Source organism: Enhydra lutris, unplaced genomic scaffold, assembly GCF_002288905.1.
Source record: "Enhydra lutris kenyoni isolate GAN:26980312 unplaced genomic scaffold, ASM228890v2 scaffoldscaffold32, whole genome shotgun sequence".
Classification (NCBI taxonomy): domain Eukaryota; kingdom Metazoa; phylum Chordata; class Mammalia; order Carnivora; family Mustelidae; genus Enhydra; species Enhydra lutris.
Genome location: NW_019154116.1, coordinates 28,322 through 46,578, shown reverse-complemented (window position 1 = coordinate 46,578; position 18,257 = coordinate 28,322). Strand labels below are relative to the sequence as shown.

The following is an 18,257-nucleotide window of genomic DNA, read 5'->3' as shown; positions in this document are numbered from 1 at the left end:
GCTGCGCAGACACCCCCAGTCCGGACGGACCCCTCCTCGGGACCCACACGAGGGTCCTGATTCTCGCGTCCAGCTTGGCCAGCGGCCTCCCGGCAGGTCTCCGGGCCTCCACCTCACCCGTTCGCCTTCTAAAAACTGCCCAGTGAGATCACTGGAATCTTCCCTGGCCCCTTGTCTGCCCTCCGATTCCTACTGTGACTGACGGAGGCTCCGACGCTTGGCCGGGCGCCCCCGCACCAGCTCCTACTCCCTGGGCTCCGTCCCCAGATCCCGGGCCGGGCACGAGACGTCCAAGGGGCGCTGTCTGCGCGCCCAGGGGCAGCCTCCCAGGTCAGGGAAGTGAGGAAGCCTTGGGCAAGCCGGAGGGACGTGCTCTCTAGCCTCTTCCACAGTGACGTTCCCTTAGGCACCGTCTGCACAGCCCCTCCCGCCGGTCCCCTGCTTCTCCGGGCACTGTGCGACCGGGCGCCGCAGAGCAGAACCGTCACTCCGGGCTGCTGCCGCGCGAGCTCCCCAGCCACTCCGCACATGGCGCCGCGCTCACTCTGGGGAAGAGGGTCCGGCGGACAGCAGACGGTGCCCAGGGCCGGGCACGGCTTGAAGGGCCACCTCAGGCTCGGCGCTGCGGCAGATGCATGGTACAGGCCAACCGTTGCCACTCGCACAACTCGAACAGTTCGGTCTTTCAAAGAGACACAAATTACAAGAGGGGGAGGCGGATGTGTATGGTTCTGAGCGCGGAGAGGCAGAATTACCCCACTGCGACAAAATCAAGTTACCTGAATATATTCAATTCAGCTTAAGAGATAAGAATATAGTGTATTTCAGAAAGATTTGCATAAGAAATGCTTAAAAAGAGAACATTATCTTGGTATCTTAAAGGGTAAAGTTCGATCATCTTGAATGTTTACTCTGTGTAACATTTTCTTCCCTGACGTTTCCTGGGATGATTGTGTACGTGTTACAGCTTGTGCGTGTGAAGAAAAAGGTGTGTGCAGAGCAGGGTGTGTGTGCGAGGGAAAGTATGCATGTGAGGGAAAGAGTGTGTGAGAGAGAAAGTGGGAGAGAAAGTGGGAGGGAAAGTGTGTGTGAGAGAGCAAGCGTGTGTGTGAGGGAAAGTGTGCATATGTGAGAAAGTGTATGTGAGGAAAAGTGTGTGTCAGGGAGAGCATGAGCCAGGGAAAGTATGTGTGTGACACAAAGTGTGTGTGAGAAAGTGTGTGTGAGGGAAAGGGTCGTGTGAAGAACAGTATGGATGTGAGGGAAAAAGGATGTTGAATGCCAGTGTGTGAAGGCGTCCAAAGGTGTGTGCTGGGGGCAGGTTGGTGGTGAGCCAAGAGAAGTACTTTAAATTACTCAAAACAGTTCCTTGGCCTCTGGTTGCCCAGGAGGAGAAGGGAGTGGCCGCAGGGTGAGCGAGAACGTCCGTGTGGGCACCCCGGCCCGCTCTGCCGGGCCTGCCCTCCGGAAGGTGTGACGCGCACATCAGGACGCGCGGAGCTGAGAGGGAAGAGAGCAAAGGCAGATGCCATCACTTCGTCAACGGTTAAGGCCTGAGTTCTTCTCCTCACGTGATTCAGGGCTCTCGTTTCAACCGAAGGCACTCATGCTCAGCTTGGGCTGACGTCGGAACCGGAACCCTCGCCTATCTGCTGGGCCCTGACTCTTCCCGTGGCTTGGAACGCGGTTCCCTGCAGACGTACCTCAGCGGACGGGAGACGCGGTCCCGTGCGGAGCACTAGTCCCCGTGCCGCTGAGCTGAGTCAGCGCGTCGCCATTCAGCCAGCTGCAACACTGGTGTCCCTCCTGGCGCCCACAGGAGCTGACCTGGCCTCCGCGCAGGCCCTACCGGTAGCCCGCCCGGCCTCACACACGCTGGAGGTGAGAAGACAGAGGCTAGGGGTCCACAGGCCCTTCTGTGCCCATCCTGTGGGGGGCCGGCCTCAGGGACAAAGACAACCGAATGCTTGTTTCTAAAACGCACATCAGCTGGAAACGGCCTGCTCCTTCCTCCCGGGGGACAGGTGACATGTGACACGTCAGAGCAAGGGTGACTTCTAGTTTCAAGGAAGGAGAAGAGTAGCTGATGCCGACAAGGGAACAGCAGGGGCCCCGTCCTGGGCCCAGCAGACTGGAGGGGCTGGGCCACAGGAGGCCTGGCGAAGACCGACCATCAACGCTCACTCACATTTTCCCTCAAGTACAACATCCCAAAAGATGGTGGGAGGCAGAGCCACAGAACGGTTGGGGCGACTGCTGGCAGGGTGGGTGGGCCTGGATATCAGGGTCCTTCTACCTGCCTGGAAGGTGTGCAAGGTACTACCCTGCTTCCTGGGGGGGGCACCCCAAGATGAGACCCTGCGAGATAGTGAGATCCCCGAGCAGGCTGTGCACAGACGGGACTCCGAGACCCTCGCCCCATCCTCGCTGCACAGCTGTGAGCTGGTGGCTGGCCCCCTCCTGTTCCAGCAGGGACGGAGACTGCAGGAACATCGAAGGCTTCAGCACAGCCATGCCAGAGACAGCCTCCCTGTGATTACTCCCAATGACCCAAGGGGCCCACGGCACAATCCTGTGGGTGACCCCTCTCCATCTGGGCCCCTGCACCCTGGGGACGGGGGGTCATGTGTCAGAGGATGAGACTGCAGAGTCCTGGGATGAGGCCTCAGTTGGGGTAGAAGACTGAGCAGCTGTGGTTAGATAGCACCGTCCTCTCTGCCCACCCCTGGCCAGACCGGGAGCTTCTCTGGGACCCAGTCACATCATCTCATTCAGAAGACTGACGGGTCACTGATGCCGTTGCAGAGGACAAGGGCTCGGACATCACCTGGGAGGCAAAGCTCGGGTGGGTGGGTGGGGGCTGTGGTCCTCAAGACCCCTCATCTCGTCTAGGACCTCCTCTCATCCTACAGCCCCAGGACCAGCTCCCAGCGATGCCCCAGACGCGGCAGCCAGGGTGGGACCCCACAGAGGAGGGGACGCAGGGGTGCCCCCCACCCAGAATGTCAGGGTGGCCTTCATACTCACCACTGTGGCCTTTACCATATTTTATAAACAAAAGTCAGGATGCACAATGGGCAGTGGGCACCCAGTGTGGGACACTGGAGCTGTTCCTACAGCCCCTCCAAACTGAGGCCCCGGGACAGGAAGGGCACCCATGTCAGGCCTATCCCTGCCCCACTTTCCATCAATAGCTACTTTCTCAGCCTTGTGGGGGCGGGGTGTGAAACCCACACTTCCCAGGAGGTTTGCTCTCAGCAGCGACCTGGTTACAGTCACTCAGTCCCTGTTAATCGGGGCCTCCTTCCTGCAGGTGCCGATGGCTATCTCCCGTTTCCTGTGTGCACAGACCCAGGAACCACCTTTCAATCAGAGAAATCCCATCCAGAAAGCCTAAGCCTCTGCTGAGCCGCTATGCCCACCGGCCTGCGCCCAGCCCGTCTCACCTGGTCTGCACGTACCTCCATACGGTCAGCACCTCCAGCTAACCTCTGCCTGGCCCTGCGGGGGACCCTGGCCAGCCCCTGTGGGCTGTTCCTGGGCCCAGGTGGCTACTTCCGCCCCCGGAGGGCTGGGGCTTCTCTCCTGGACCAGCGCTCCCCAGGCTCTGAGCCCCGGGCCATTGCAGCTCACCTCACACCGTCCACAGACACTCCTTGGCCTTCCTGTCCCCAGCGAGCCTTCTTTCAGCTCAGAACTGCTCACTTGGCACGTCGCTGCCCTCTGTAGTGTGTCACCAGCACTGGGATCTGCCTCTGGCCTGTGCACCATGTGGTCCGCCCGAGTGCACTCATGGACTCGAGTTACACCACGAAATGTGTACAGGATCTTCAGAAGAGAGAGGCAGGAAAACATCTGGGCTCTAAAATCATGCTTCATTTATGGGGAAAAGGTCCCCGTGAGGAACACCTGTTCTCCACGACACTGGGCAGAGGAAACACCAGCCTGCTTCCCAGTCGGGTACTGAGTTGGTGTAAAACAGAGTAACTCTTGCATGGGGCTGCTCTCACGGAGTCCTGTCCTCCCTGAGCAGGAGGGCACATCCCCGTGCGTTGGCCTCAGGCCACGTGACAAAGAAATATGGTGGCAGTGGCAGAGATGGGTTCTGACGGAGGCTCTGCGAGCCAGCATGTGCTCCAACCCACGACCTTTCCCTCTGGCCCAAGTTGGGGAGCGCCCCGCACCCCCACGGAGAGGCTGTTCCACAAGCCTGGACCCAGAGTAAAACGGACAGGATGACCATGATGGGCACGTGGCACGAGCGGGTCATCACTGTGCTGACCACTGAGACGTGGGGGGCCGCTGGTTATGCGGCATGACCTGCACATCCTCACTGACACACGGACCCAGGGTTGCCCCGACTCAGGGTCCTTGCCCCCCAAGCCCGCCCACAGCAGCCACAGCACACACTCTGGGGCATGGGTTACTGCCTCTCTCCAGGCTCCCCGGACAGACAGCCTGTAACGTGCTTGGAGGGTCGGAGCTGCCTGCAGACCGCTGTGCCCCCCGAGCAGGAGCCCGTTCTCCGAGGCCTCCCGGGGAGACCCAGCCCCACAGGCGCGGAGGGAGCGGAAACCTGGGGCCCCGTCTCTGCGGCCGCAGGGTGGGCCGCGCGTGCGCCGAATCTTAACGTCCGCCGCCTCTCCGGTCCGCTGCAAACACAACCCTGAAAACGCTTTCTTTGAAGTTACACACACGGCACCCACGAGCCGTGAAATGCACCGTTCCCCGACTTCTGTTCTGAAGCTGCCGTTCGCGTCCCAGGGCTTGCGGGCGCGAGCGCTCGCGGCAGTGGAAATCCTGAACGCAGCTGCGCACCGGGCACGGCCACTGTCTCCGCAGGCGGCGCGCTGGGACGGCTCCGCCGGAGCTCGGTGCTCAGAGCCGCGCTGGGGTCGCTGCCAGGACAGCCTCCCTCGACTTAGGAGCGGACTGAGGCTGCCGTGCCACCGTCCCTCCTTTCCTCCCCTCGGACGCCCACGGGAAGCCAGACCTTCCGGGCAGCTTACGCTCCACCAACGTCCTTTCAAAACGGATTCTGTGCTCTTCCTGCCCGTCCCGGCTTCCCAGGCCAGCGTGGCGTGTGCCAGAACCGGCTGACCGGGAGTTGCAGGTGCCGTCGGTGAAAGGCTGCTCTGAGGGAGAACCCAGAGCCTCCCTCCCGAGGAGCCCCCGGCAGGGGCGGCTGCGCTCGCCAGGTGGGCAGGCCCAGGCCTCCTGCTCCTCGGGCCTCACGCGGGAGGGGCTCTCAGGGGCTGTGAGGACGGAGGGCAGGGACGCCAGGAGGGGACCCGGCCCACGGCAAGTGCGCGTCCACAGGGCCTGTGGGGCTCTTCCCCCCGGCGGGCGAGCCGCAGCCCTCCGGCGGGAACGCGCCCACCTCAGAAGCTCCGGTCCCTTTGTCCGCACGATCCGTCTTCGCTCCCGGCAGGATCTCATTCTCCCACTTTACTCCTGTTGCGAGGCACCTGATTTTCCATCGAGGGCCTCACCTGAAACAATCACAAGAAAGCCAATCCTGTGTGGTGAACAACGTGTGGAAACATAGCTTCTCCGGTGTTTCTCAACCCAATCCTCCCAGAGCTGCAGAGACAACACGGACATCAAGGCGCCTTCCTCTCGATAGGAGGAGACCGAGTTTGCCTCAGGACCAGGGCCGTCGTGGCCCCCGGCGGCTGGGGCTGAACGCGGGCCGGGCCGTTTCTCAGCAGGGCCCGGACGTCGCTGCCTGTCATGTGCCCCTGAGACCACAACAGCCACAGTGGTGGTGACTGCGGTCACAGTGGTGGTGACGGAGATGGCACCGCACGGTCTACGCTGCGTGTGCATGCGTGCCCCCCGTGACTGGCACAAACCCCCAGCCCGTGCGCTCGCGTCACCAGCCGTTCTGTCCAATCTGTGGGGGTCTGAGCTCAGAACCGGCCTAGAGCTGATGGGGTTTTATCTTCTGGTGACTCTCCCTCTACCAGACACACTCAGGATCTTCCACCGGGTGCTCCTGGGAAAAGCTGCCTCTTCAGCCTCAAAGCACCAAGAGGGAACACCCTGGATTTCACCTGGAGGTGTGGGGGCATCCTGGTGTCACCCCAGCTCCTCTGTCCCTCCTGGTCTCCACGCAGTACCAGGCATCCACAAACCATGACCCCAGTGGTCGGAGAAAAACACAGAAGAGGAGCCCTCGGTCAGATATGTGGAATTTAATGAAATTCACGTTTCAGTGCCATAAATAAAGTTTCACTGGACCACAACCACCCCTGTTCTCTGTGTTGCCTGTGGCAGCTTTGGTGCCACAAAGGCAGAGCTCAGTATCGACTGAGACCGGACGGTCCTTCAAAGCCTCTAGGCCTACTGTCTGCTGACCACTCCCTCGAGGAAGGGAGCCCTGCAAAGCAGCCGAGGGGTGTGAGGGTGGGCCGAAGGCAGTCCCCTTCCCTGCGTGCTGTCCCCGAGACGCACAGACCCCGGCCCTGGCACAGTGATGTTTCTGGGTGAAGGCTCCGCTGACACCAGCATTTTCTGATTCAACACTCAGGTTCCAGCTAACTGCCCGCGGTTTTGTCCAAGAACAGCATTATTCCATGTGTGCTTTGGGGCCCGCAGTCAAGGCCTGTGATGGAGGGTGGCCCCCAGCGTCTCTGTGTCGGGGGCTTGGGGAGAGGTTATGAACGTCTCCTCATGGTTAAGTGCTTGGAACATGTAAAAGCAATCATTTCTAGTTCTTGTTATACTTTTCTGCATTTAATAGCCTAATACACAACCACGGAACCCCCTAACTTGAGCGGTGCAAGTCTGGGAAGGCACATTTTGTGCCAGCCTCCGTTAGGCGGCGGTGGGGGTGCACGGGAGGCTGAGTGCAGGGCCTTCAGGTTTGCAGGGGCTCTGGTTGGGACGGCTCTGGAGGGACACTGATGCGGCTGTGCTGGAGTGCAGGAAGGCAGTTTGGTTAAGCACGATTTAAGGTATTTTAGGGGAAAATGCAAACTCTGTGTACATGGTAAGAACAACAAAAGAGTTATTCTAACGAGATAGCTGTGACAAATATGCTTGGAGTGCCTAATCGTGCTTTTCACGGTCTCCCGCCTCAGAAAGTCCCGGCTGAGCTGGTCTACAAAGCACAGTGGCCCTAGGCACAGGCAGGCTAGCGTGTACAGCTCTACATGATGTGAGCAGGTCCCTGTGGTTTCCAGCGTGGGCCCAAGAGAGTGGCCGAGAAAGGTGCACTAGACAAGACACTAGTGGATCTTGGGTCTGAGGAGGAGGCTGGAGCCCACACCGCACTCAGATGGGCCCAGCAGGTGGCTCACCGACTCCTGGGGATCCAGATGAAGGGAGCCCTTGGAGCACAAAGCACAAATGCAGAAAGAGGGAAGGAGGTGCTGGCGTGCACTGGGAACCCACTGACAAGAGCCATGACACCCCATGGTAAAGGCCCAGCTCAGTGCACAGGCGCCTGGACCAGGCAAAGCTGTAAAAAGTGGGCTGGTGCTCCATGGGCCCTGCTGCGCTCCACAGGGCAGTGGCTCACTGTGTCAGCATACCCACACAGTCTGGCTCGAAAGTCTCCCCAGTGGGAATCAGAGCACCCTGTCTATGAGTATCCTCCATTCACAGTGGAGACCTAACCCTGTTGTCTAAAATATGGTTTCCAGGAGGCAGTGATGCCCACGTTTGGCTGGTGATCCTGTCCAGGGCTTCCCAGACAATGGAGTTTTCACCTGTGGTCCTGGCATTACCTCTCTTTTCTCCCTCAAAGTGTTCCAATTGGACAATATGATAGGGCCAGCCAGTGGTGCTGATGAATCGATCCCTTGTTTCTGCTGTCTCCTCCCTCCTCGTCTGTGCTCCTTCTCGTTAGAAGCTACGCACAGAGGCACCCACTGTCCTTCCACACCAAGCACCAAAGAGCACTCACCGAGAACCTACTGTGTTCTAGGCACTGTGACGGGTAAAAAGATTGGTGTCCTGGCTGCCAGCCCTGCACAGGCTGTAAGACAAGAAAACCATAATGCTGAGGGGGAATGGCATTACAGGAGGGGAAGACAGCACCTCTTGGGTGCTTAAGTATACGGCCAGTAAGGACAGTGTGATGGACGCTGACAGGCGGGCTCTAGGGTCGGCGCCACGGGAGCACCGTACGTGGGTGAACCTCACACAGACCTTCTACTGACTGTTCTCTGGCCTGCTACATTCTGAAGTCATAAAAATTAGCTTTAAATTTGATTTCCTACTAATTTGTATTTTTGCCTTTGATACAAACTGTTTTCTTTCATTTCAAAACTTAGGTTCTTAAAATGTATTCTTACACGTTTAAAAGCAGAGTTATAAAACTCATTCTAAAACCTCAAAAAAATCCTAGGAAACCAAATCTCATGGCAGTATTCAAAGGGTAATTCACCATGACCAAGCGGAATTCATCGCAGGAATGCAAGGGTGGTTCAACAATTAATCATTATACAACATCGTATTAATAAAACAAAGGAAAAGGCCCATGATTATCTCAAATGATACAGAAAAAACACTTGACAATACGCTTTCATGATCAAAACATCCAGAAAACGGGGAATCGAGAGGACCTTTCTCAACATGATCAAACGCACTTATAAAAATCCACAGCTAAACTCATATGCAATGATGAAAGACTAAAAACTTTTCCCTTAAGATCAAAATCAAGGCAAGGATACCCCCTTCCCCACTGCTATAGGACACTGTCCTGGAAGTTCTAGCCAGAGCAGTTAGGCAAGAAAAAGAAATTAAAGGAATGCAAATTAGGAATAAAGAAGTAAAGTGATCTCTATTTATCAATGAAAAAGCTACCTAGAGCTAATAAACGGGTTCAGCAAAGTTGCAGGGTACAAGAGCAACAGATAAAAATCAGTTGCGTTTCTGTATCTTAGCAATGAGCAATCCCAACCGGAAACGAATAGTAACATAATTAAAAATAACATAATAGCATTCAAAAGAAATAAAGTACCTCGGATACACTGTTTTCATTTCATTTTATTATTATTTTTCTTCACGATGTGTGTTCTTCAGTTCCTAGTCCCTACTTCTCTCACCTCTGCACCCACCTCCCCTCTGGTAACCATCACTTTGTTCTCTCCAGTTGAGTGTCTTCGTTTGCTCTTTTTTTCCTTTGCTCATTTGTTTTGTTCCTTAAATTCCACATGAGTGAGATCACCTGGTTTTTGTCTTTCTCTGACTGACTTATTTCACTTAGCATTATTCTCTCTAGCTCCCTCCATGTCATTGCAAATGGCAGGACTGCATTCTTTTCTACGGCCGAATACTACTCCACACAGATACCACCTCTTCTTTAGCCATTCCTCAGTGGATGGACGCGTGGGCTGCTCCCACGGTCTGGCAACTATAAATGATGGGGCAACAAACACTGGGGTGCACGTATCCCTTTGAATCAATGTTTTCATTTTGGGGAGGTAAATACCAAATACTGCACTTACTGGATTGTAGGGTAGCTCTATTTTTATTTCATTTAAAAAAATTTTTTAAAAGATTTAATTTTTTTTTTTTTTTTCAACAGAGAGAGACACAGTGAGAGAGGGAATACAGGCAGGGGTGTGGGAGAGGGAGAAGCAGGCGTCCCACCCAGCAGACAGCTTGAATGTGGGGCCCTATCCCAGGACCCTGGGATCATGACCTGCCCCGAAGGCAGACGCTTAGTGACTGAGCCACCCAGGTGCCCCCAGGTTAGTTCTGGTTTTGATTTTTTGAGGAACCTCCATATGGTTTTCCACAGTGGCCACACCAGTTTGCATTCCTACCAATAGTGCAAGAGGGTTCCTCTTTCTCTGCATCCTTGCCAACACTTGTTGTTTCTTGTGTTATTGATTTTAGCCATTCCAACAAGCGTGAGGTGGCATCTCACTGTGGTTTTGATCTGCATTTCCCTGATGATGAGTGATACTGAGCATCTTCTCATGTGTCTGTTGGCCGTCTGGAGGTCTTCTTCAGAGAAATATCTGTTCATGTCTTCAGCCCACTGTCATCAGAGTACTTGTTTTTTTGTTTTGTTTTGTTTTTGGGTGTTGTTGTATAAGTTCTTTCTATATTTTGGATACTAATCCTTATTGGATATAACATTTGCAAGTATCTTCTTCCATTCAGTTGCTTGCCTTTCAGTTTTGCTATTTCCTTCTCTGTGCAGAAACTTCTTATTTTGAGGTAATTCCAATAGTTTATTTTTGGTTCTGTTTCCCTTGCCTCAGGAGACAGATCTAGAATAATGTTGTGAAGGCCAACGTCAGAGACATTACTGCCCATGCTCTCTTCTAGGACTTCTATGGTTTCAGGTCTCACATGTAGACTTTAATCCATTTTGAGTTTCTGTTTGTGTGTGGTGACAGAAGGTGGTCCTGTTGATTCTTCTGCATGCTGCCATCCAGTTCTCCCAAAGCCAGTTGTTGAAGAAACTGTCTTTTTTCCATTGTGTATTCATTCCTCCTTTGTTGAAGATTAGTTGGCCATATAATTGTGGGCTTATCTCTGGGTTTTCTGTTCCATTCCACTGACCTATGTGTCTGTTTTTATGCCAGTACTATTCAGCTTTAATTATTACAGCTTTGTAATAAAGCTTGAAATCCAGAATTGTGATATCTCCAGATTTGTTTTTCTTTTTTCAACGTTGCCTTGGCTATTCAGGGTCTTTGTGGTTCCATACAAATTTAGGGCTGTTTGTTCTAGTTCTGTGAAAAATGCTGTTCATATTTTGATAGGGATTGCATTCAATCTGTAGATTGTTTTGGATAGTACAGACATTGCACAGTATTTGTTTTTCTGATCCATGAGCATAGGATGTCTTTCCATTTTTTTCTGTTGTCTTCAATTCCTTTCATCCGTGTTTTATAGTTTTCAGAGTACAGGTCTTTTACCTCTTTGGTTAACTTTATTCCTAGGTATTTTATTAATTTTGGCGCAATTTAAATGGAATTGTTTTCTTAATTTCGCTTTTTGCTGCTTCAGTATTAGTGTATAGAAATGCAACAGATTTCTGTACCTTGCTTTCGTGTCCTGTGACTTTACTGAATTCATTTATCAGTTATAGTCATTTTTTGGTGGAGTCTTTAGAGTTTCTATATATAATATCAAGTGAGCAAATAATGAGAGTTTTTCATACTCCTTACCAATTTGGAAGCCTTTTATTTCTTTATGTTCTCTGAGTGCTGTGGCTAAGACTTCCAGTACTACGTTGAATAACAGTGGTTGAGTGTTAGGATACATTTAACCAAGGGAGTGAAAGACTTGAACAGTGAAAACTACAAAACAGTGCTGGGAGAAATTAGACACGTAAATAAATGGAAAAACATCTCAGGTTTACAGATTGGAAGACCTAATATTAAAAAGATGTCAATACTATTCTAAAACCATCTACAAATTCAGTGCAATCTCTTCCATGGCCTCCCCCCACCCCGAAATGGAAAAGACAATCCTCATATGAAATTGCAGTGGCCCTGAACAGCCAAAGCAATCTGGAACAAGAACAAAGTTGGAGGGCTCAAACTCCCTGATTTCAAAACCCACGACAAAGCTACAGTAATCAAAACAGTGCAATTCTGGTAGAAAGACAGACATCCAGACCAACAGAAAAGGACTGAAGATCTGGAAATAAACCTACACAACTACAGCCAATTGGCTTCCAACCCAGGTTCCAAGACTAGTCAATAAGGAAAAAATGATTTCTTCAACAAATGGTGTTGGAAAAAGTGGATATCCCCATACAAAAAAATAAAGTTTGCTCCCTATCTCACACCATACACAAAAATTAACTACAATGGATCAATGAGCTAAAGCACTAAAATAATAAAACTCCTAGTAGAAAACATAAAGTTAAATCTTCATGAGCTTGCAGATGGCAGTGTTTTCTTAGATATGAGCTTAGATATGAGCATGAGCAACAGAAGAAAAAAATATATGTTTGACCTCATTAAAAATAAAAATTTTGTGCATCAAAGGACATTATAAAGTAAAAGGACAACCAACAGATGGAACAAAATATTTGCAAATCATATATCTAATATCCAGAATATATAAAGAACTCTTAAAAACACTTCAATGAGGGGCGCCTGGGTGGCTCAGTGGGTTAAGCCTCTGCCTTCAGCTCAGGTCATGATCCCAGGGTCCTGGGATCGAGTCCCACATCGGGCCCTCTGCTCAGCGGGGAGCCTGCTTCACCCCCCCCACCTCTGCCTACTTGTGATCTCTGTCTGTCAAATAAATAAAAAAATCTTAAAAAAAAACAACAACCACATCAACAAAAAGATAAACAGCCCAATTTAAAAATGGGCAAAGAACTTGAATAGACCTTTTTTTCTTCAACAAATATGTAAAAGATTCTCAACATCAGTAGTCATTAGGGAAATACAAACAAAATCTACAATGAAATATCACTTCATACTCATTAGGATGACCACAATAATTTTAAAAAAGAAAAGAACAACTGTTGGTAGGTTGTGGAAAAACTGGAACCCTCACACATGACTGGTGCGAGTGTGAAATGGTTCAGCTACTGTAGAAAACAGTTTGGTGGTTCATCAAAACGTTAAACACAGAAGTAGCACATGAACCTGAAACTCTACTCCTAGGCATATACTCAAAGAAGTGAAAATACCGTTTGCAAAAAACTCTGTAAACACATGCTCATAACAGCACTATTTACAAAAGCCAAGATGGATAATGTCCGCATAAATGTCCATCAACAGAGAAAAGGACACACAAATTGTGGTATATCCATACACAGGAATAATATTTGGCCTTAAAAAGGAAATTTCTGACACACACTTCAACGTAAAATCCTGAGGACTTTATGATAAGTTAAATAACCCAATTACAAAAAGACAAATATGGTTTGATTCTAACTGTATGAGGTCCTCAGCATAGTCCCAACTACAGGCGGGGGAGGGGAATGTAAAATGACAGAAGTCAGGGGCTGGGGGTTGGGGGCAATGGGAGTCACTGTCCAATAGTTGACAGAGTTTCAGAGTCACAGGACGGAAGGCATTGTGAGGGCAGATGGCTTGTACGTGTAAACTGTATGCTGTTTCTATTACAGCACAATAAAAGGTGACATACTGCACAGTTCCACTTCTATGCAGTCTTCGGAGCCCACAAATCCCCTGAGACAGCGGACTCGTGGATCCAGGGGCTGGGAAGGGGGAACGGGGAGACACCGGGACATGCGTGTGGGGTTTACTTTGGGGTACAGAGATGTTCCTGAACTAGGCAGAGGTAGTGCTTGTACAACATTGGGAAACGCCACTGCATTGTTTGCTCTGAAGCTGTTTACTGATTGTGGATTTCACCTCAGAATATTATTTTAAAAAATTAGTTCTAGGGGTGCCTGGGCGGCTCAGATGGTTGAGCGTCCGACTTTTGGTTTCAGCTTTGGTCATGGTCTCGGGGTTGTGGGATGGAGCTGAGCCCCGTGTCCGGCTCCATGGCCCAGATGGAGTCTGCTGGAAATTCTCTCCCTCTGTCCCTCCCTCTGCTTGTGCTCTTGTGTTCTTTCTCTCTCCAAAAAAGAGAATAAATCTTAAAAGTTAGTTCCAGAACTTTTCAGAAACTGTGCTAGTATGTGATTTCCTCATTCGTTCCTGTTGTCCTAACCCTACCAACTCTTCCATGTGCTTTCCTACTTAAACATTGTGCTTTGAGAGGAGGTTATATTCTGCCCACATCACTGGTCACTGAGATCCTCTGGGTCGGGGTCTCAGGAGGTCACAGTCTTTAGACACACAAGTATCAGTCTGAGAACTAAATGCTCACTCTGTTACCCAGTGTGGTGCTGCAGGCTGGCTGAATCCCAATGACATTTTCTTTCATCTCTGAATAATCCATAAGGAAAGCTATGGGATCCTTGAACTCAAGTTGAGTTCATGGCCTATTGATTTGGCATAAAAACCATTTCTTTAAGAAAATCCACAGGGAGTGCCTGGGTGGCTCAGTGGGTTAGGCCTCTGCCTTCAGCTCAGGTCATGATCTCAGGGTTCTGGGATTGAGGCCTGCATTGGGCTCTCTGCTCCGCGGGGAGCCTGCTTCCCTCTCTCTCTGTTCCTGCCTCTCTGCCTACTTGTGATCTCTGTCTGTCAAATAAATAAATAAATCTTTAAAAAGAAATAAAAGAAATTCCACAATTGTACTGTTAAAACAGTACGTATTATAATTGTAATTCCTCTTCCCGGTGATGTCTTTGAGTGCCAAAATACCCTGAAGATAACTTTATTGGATGTTTTTCCTTAAATGATTAGAAAAAAAAACTAAAACTCAATCCTTTTTATCTCTTACTTGTAGGAAAATCTTTCTTCCTGTCATTGAATCACAGAATGATAGCTAACATTTATTGAGCACTTACTATATACCAGAACTTTTTTTTTTTTAAGACTTTATTTACTTGAGAGAGAGCAAGCGTACGAGTGGGGATGGGGGTGTGGGGGGGGGGGCAGAGGCAGAGGGAGAAGCAGACTCCCTGTTGAGCAGGGAGCCTGATGTGGGGCTCGATCCCAGGACCCTGAGATCATGACCTGAGCCGAAGGCAGACTCTTCAGCAACTGAGCCACACAGGTGCCCATACTAGACACTGTTTTAAGAACATTATAATACTATTATCATCCCCACCCTAAAGATGGCATGGTGGAGGGGCTCGTCTGCCCACTCACTCAGTGGGGAAACCAGGGTTGGAGCCCGGGCTGCGCAGCACACCTCCCAACCACTGAGCCCTCAGCCATGGTACCGCACTGCCCTATGTCTCATCCTGGCAAGGGAAAGAGCCGAAGGGATCCCAGAGTCATTCTATGCCCTTCACTCTGCAGGCAAAGTGCACGGCCTGGGTCAGAGCTGTCCACCAAACCATGATTCCTCCACTTGACAGTAAAGGGGCGGGCCTTCCTTCTGCCTGTCCTTTCCATTCATTGACAATTAATTCAGGCGTTTCTTCTCTTCTGCTCTGTGTACCATCGTCCCCACCCCAAAGCACACACACAGAGCACATTCACCACCTCACACAGGGTCTTATCAAACTTCCCTCTACAGCCGTTTCAGACCTGCTTGGATGGTTTCCTTAGAAAAACAAGGTTTCCCAGACTCAGCTGTAATCCAGCTGCTCCCTTCTGAGGATGTCGTTTTTATTCTTGAAAGTCACAGGCGGTGATGTTAGCTTGGGTCAGGCGGGAAGCAGTACACAGGCATCCCACAGGGCACGCACTACGTCTGTGAGGCCCACAGAAGGTTGGGGCTGGGCAGGGGAATAAAAGTGGGCTTTGGAAGAGGAGGAGGGTGACCAGCACGTGACAAGTACTTGTCAAGCACCTACTTTGTGCAATGCAGTATGATAAGCACCAGAGCACCAGGGAGAAAAAGCAAAGCCATTACTGTCTGGGGAGATAGTCCACAAAGACCAGGCACAAGACGAGGTCAGCTCAGACTCACAGAAGCCCTCCGAAGGTGAGGCCAAGCAGGAAAGGGGCTCGGGGTGGGGGTGGGGTGTGTGTGGCTGTGGAGCAGGTACAGACAGATGACCGGGGGAGCTTTCTGAGGGCAATGCCTACCAGGGTTGGGGGTCTCTGGGTCTGCAAGCCGCAGACAGGTGATATTTCTTTGGGGGACATGCACATACTTGCTACCTTGCTGACCTGAACAACTTAAAATTAATTCATGTCCCAAACTGCTGTAGGTATTAAATTTTAATCCCTGTCTCAGGTCTTAGAAATGTCACATAAGAGAAATCTGCCATAAAGTATCTTTTGCAGAATCTGATTTTCTCCATACTGGGGAAAATTCTGTAAGGTCAGACAGTCTCTGAGAGCTGAGGACTTGGGCCCAGGCTTGAACTGGGGTGCCTAGAAACATCTGGAAGAGCACCCCAGTTCTCGGGACAGAAGAAGCCTTCAATTTGGGAATGATGGGAATTACCTCTCAAGAAGCGACTACACTTCATCTTTAAAGTGAACCCAGGTGGTGCTCTGAGGTGGGTGGGCCATCATTACCCCGACCCTAACCCTGGTGAGGAACAGACTGGAGCTCAGAGAGGCGGAACTACAAACCCAAAGGGCGACAGCTACAGAGGGTGGGTGTGGGTGCACATCCGATCTCCAAGATCCCAGGCCCGTTCTCCAGGCACCAGGTCAGGGTCCGGAGCCCCTTCCCCCGCTGCAGGGTAGATGGCAATGGCAGGACGCCTTCCGCTTCCAGGACCACGGGTTCTCAAGATACGCTAGGATCCACATGTGTAGGACAGGGCTTGCCCCCGCTCAGCCCACCTGTCTGTCCCCCACCTCCATCACCCCAGCCTCCTCCTCTTCATTCCCTACCCCCTCAGAAGTGTGCTGGGCTCTTCAGTTGGACCAACCCTCTCCCCGGGCTCACTCTTCTCTGCTGGTTGATCAGGGAGCGCATCGGCCGAGTGGTGGGCCCTGACAGGGCTGGAGGGACAGAGGAGGGGAGGAAGCCCAGAGCCCACGGGGCAGGAGGGCACATCCTGAACAGGGGCGCACTCTTCAGGGCACAAGTGTGTGGAGAGGAAACCACTGCTTCAGGGCTGCCTCTTGGTTGCACAGTGGGTAACGAGCAGGTTCTCAGTTCAAACACAGAGAGAGGGTGCGTCAGCTCTGTTTGGAAGGAGGGAGGTGGTGGCGTGTGAACTGGGCTTAAATTATTCTCATCAAAACTGCTGAGATCTGGGGCGCCTGGGTGGCTCAGTGGTTAAAGCCTCTGCCTTCGGCTCAGGTCATGATCCCAGGGTCCTGGGATCGAGCCTCACGTCGGGCTCTCTGCTCGGCAGGGAGCCTGCCTCTTCCTCCTCTCTCTCTCTGCCTGCCTCTCTGCCTACTTGTGCTCTGTCAAATAAATGAAAATCTTTAAAAAAAAATTAAAAAATGCTGAGATCTGGGATTTAGGGGTTTCCTGTGTTTGGTTGGACGATACAACCAGTGAACACACATCTCAGAGAGCCTCAGGACAAATTCAGGGCCGGCTTTATTTCCTCAGTCTGGCATTTTTGGGCTGCTCCACAAGGAATACAGTACTCCTGGGAGACCACCCAGGGATGCTACAGACACACAGGCCCACGTTCTGCAGAGGCCATTTCAGACCAGGCCTGCCTGACGGGGATAAAACGGGGAGGCCTGTCCCGCTTGTCACAGGTCAGCAGGGACCCAGGCCCAACCGCCTACTGGGAAGCTCAGGGCTGTCCTCTCCAGGCCCAAATGGACCGCCCACTTGTCCCCCAAAGCACAGTGAGATGAAAACGTGGTGCCGCTTCAGAATCAGGACTGGGATTGCTACCTGGGTGTCAGACGCCCAGCACGGCCAACGCAGACGCGATTCTGCCAGGAATGGAAACCTGGTGCGGCTGTTTAACGTCTCAGAACCGAGTGCGCTTTCCCTGAGAGCAAAGAGTGACGCGTTCAGATCCTCCTCACTCGGAAAAAATGTGAATCTGAAGCGGGCTCAGGGAAAGGGAAGCCGACCTCAGGAGGGCCCCTGGGAAATCTCTCCTGACCTGCCAAGCCCAGCCTCCTCTGAGCACCCACGGCCCTGCCTAAAGGTCCGCTAGTGTCAGGAGCAGATTCCTAAGCTACTCATTATGCAGAGTTTCAGCTACATTTAACTTAATTTTTTAATTATATGTTTTAATTTTTAATTAGACACCTGGAAGTACCAGCTACACTTTTTAAGTAAAAGCGCTGTCGGTAACAGGAGTGGAGTGTAATTATCGCACCGAACCGTCTGTAATCCAGCTTCCCGGGGAGAGCGGGGGCAAACCCGGCGCTGGCGCATTCCGCACGCAGGGACACAAAGCCGCGTCTGCCCCCCTGGGTCTGGCCCCTCGTTCCACACCGGCAAGGGCGGTCTCGCTTCCCCGGGCGACGCTCCCTGTTGAAATCAACCCATTCCAGCATAAAAGTCCGTCTTTGTGGAGAACCGCGAGTACAAGCTCTTTGTCTTCCGAGCGCCGGGGGTGACGGGGTTCGTCCTCCCGCTTCCCAGCTAATGAGTAACCAGAGAACCGGGCGAAGCCTCCACAAGTGCTTGAGTCCCGCACTCCGCCCCCTTCACTCCCTTCCGACCCCAGCAACGCAAATCCGTCTGGAAACCCCATTTTCTCCGGAGGACTCCCGAAGTGGAGGCCAGAGTTTGCTAAACGGTCTCTAAGCGCCTGGAAAGCCCAAGCTCCCTCCCGCCGTGCCGCGGCGGCCCCTCCGGTGCCCCTCCCGGTCCCCACCCGCCGGACTGCACCTCGGTGCCCCCCC

At 52.0% G+C, this 18,257-nt stretch overlaps 1 protein-coding gene across 1 annotated transcript in view; it reads right to left on the bottom strand.

Annotated features, from left to right (window-relative positions):
• Positions 1–18,257, bottom strand: part of LOC111153403 (pleckstrin homology and RhoGEF domain containing G4B) — an 80,215-nt gene that overhangs the window by 61,417 nt on the left and 541 nt on the right. The window lies entirely within an intron of this gene.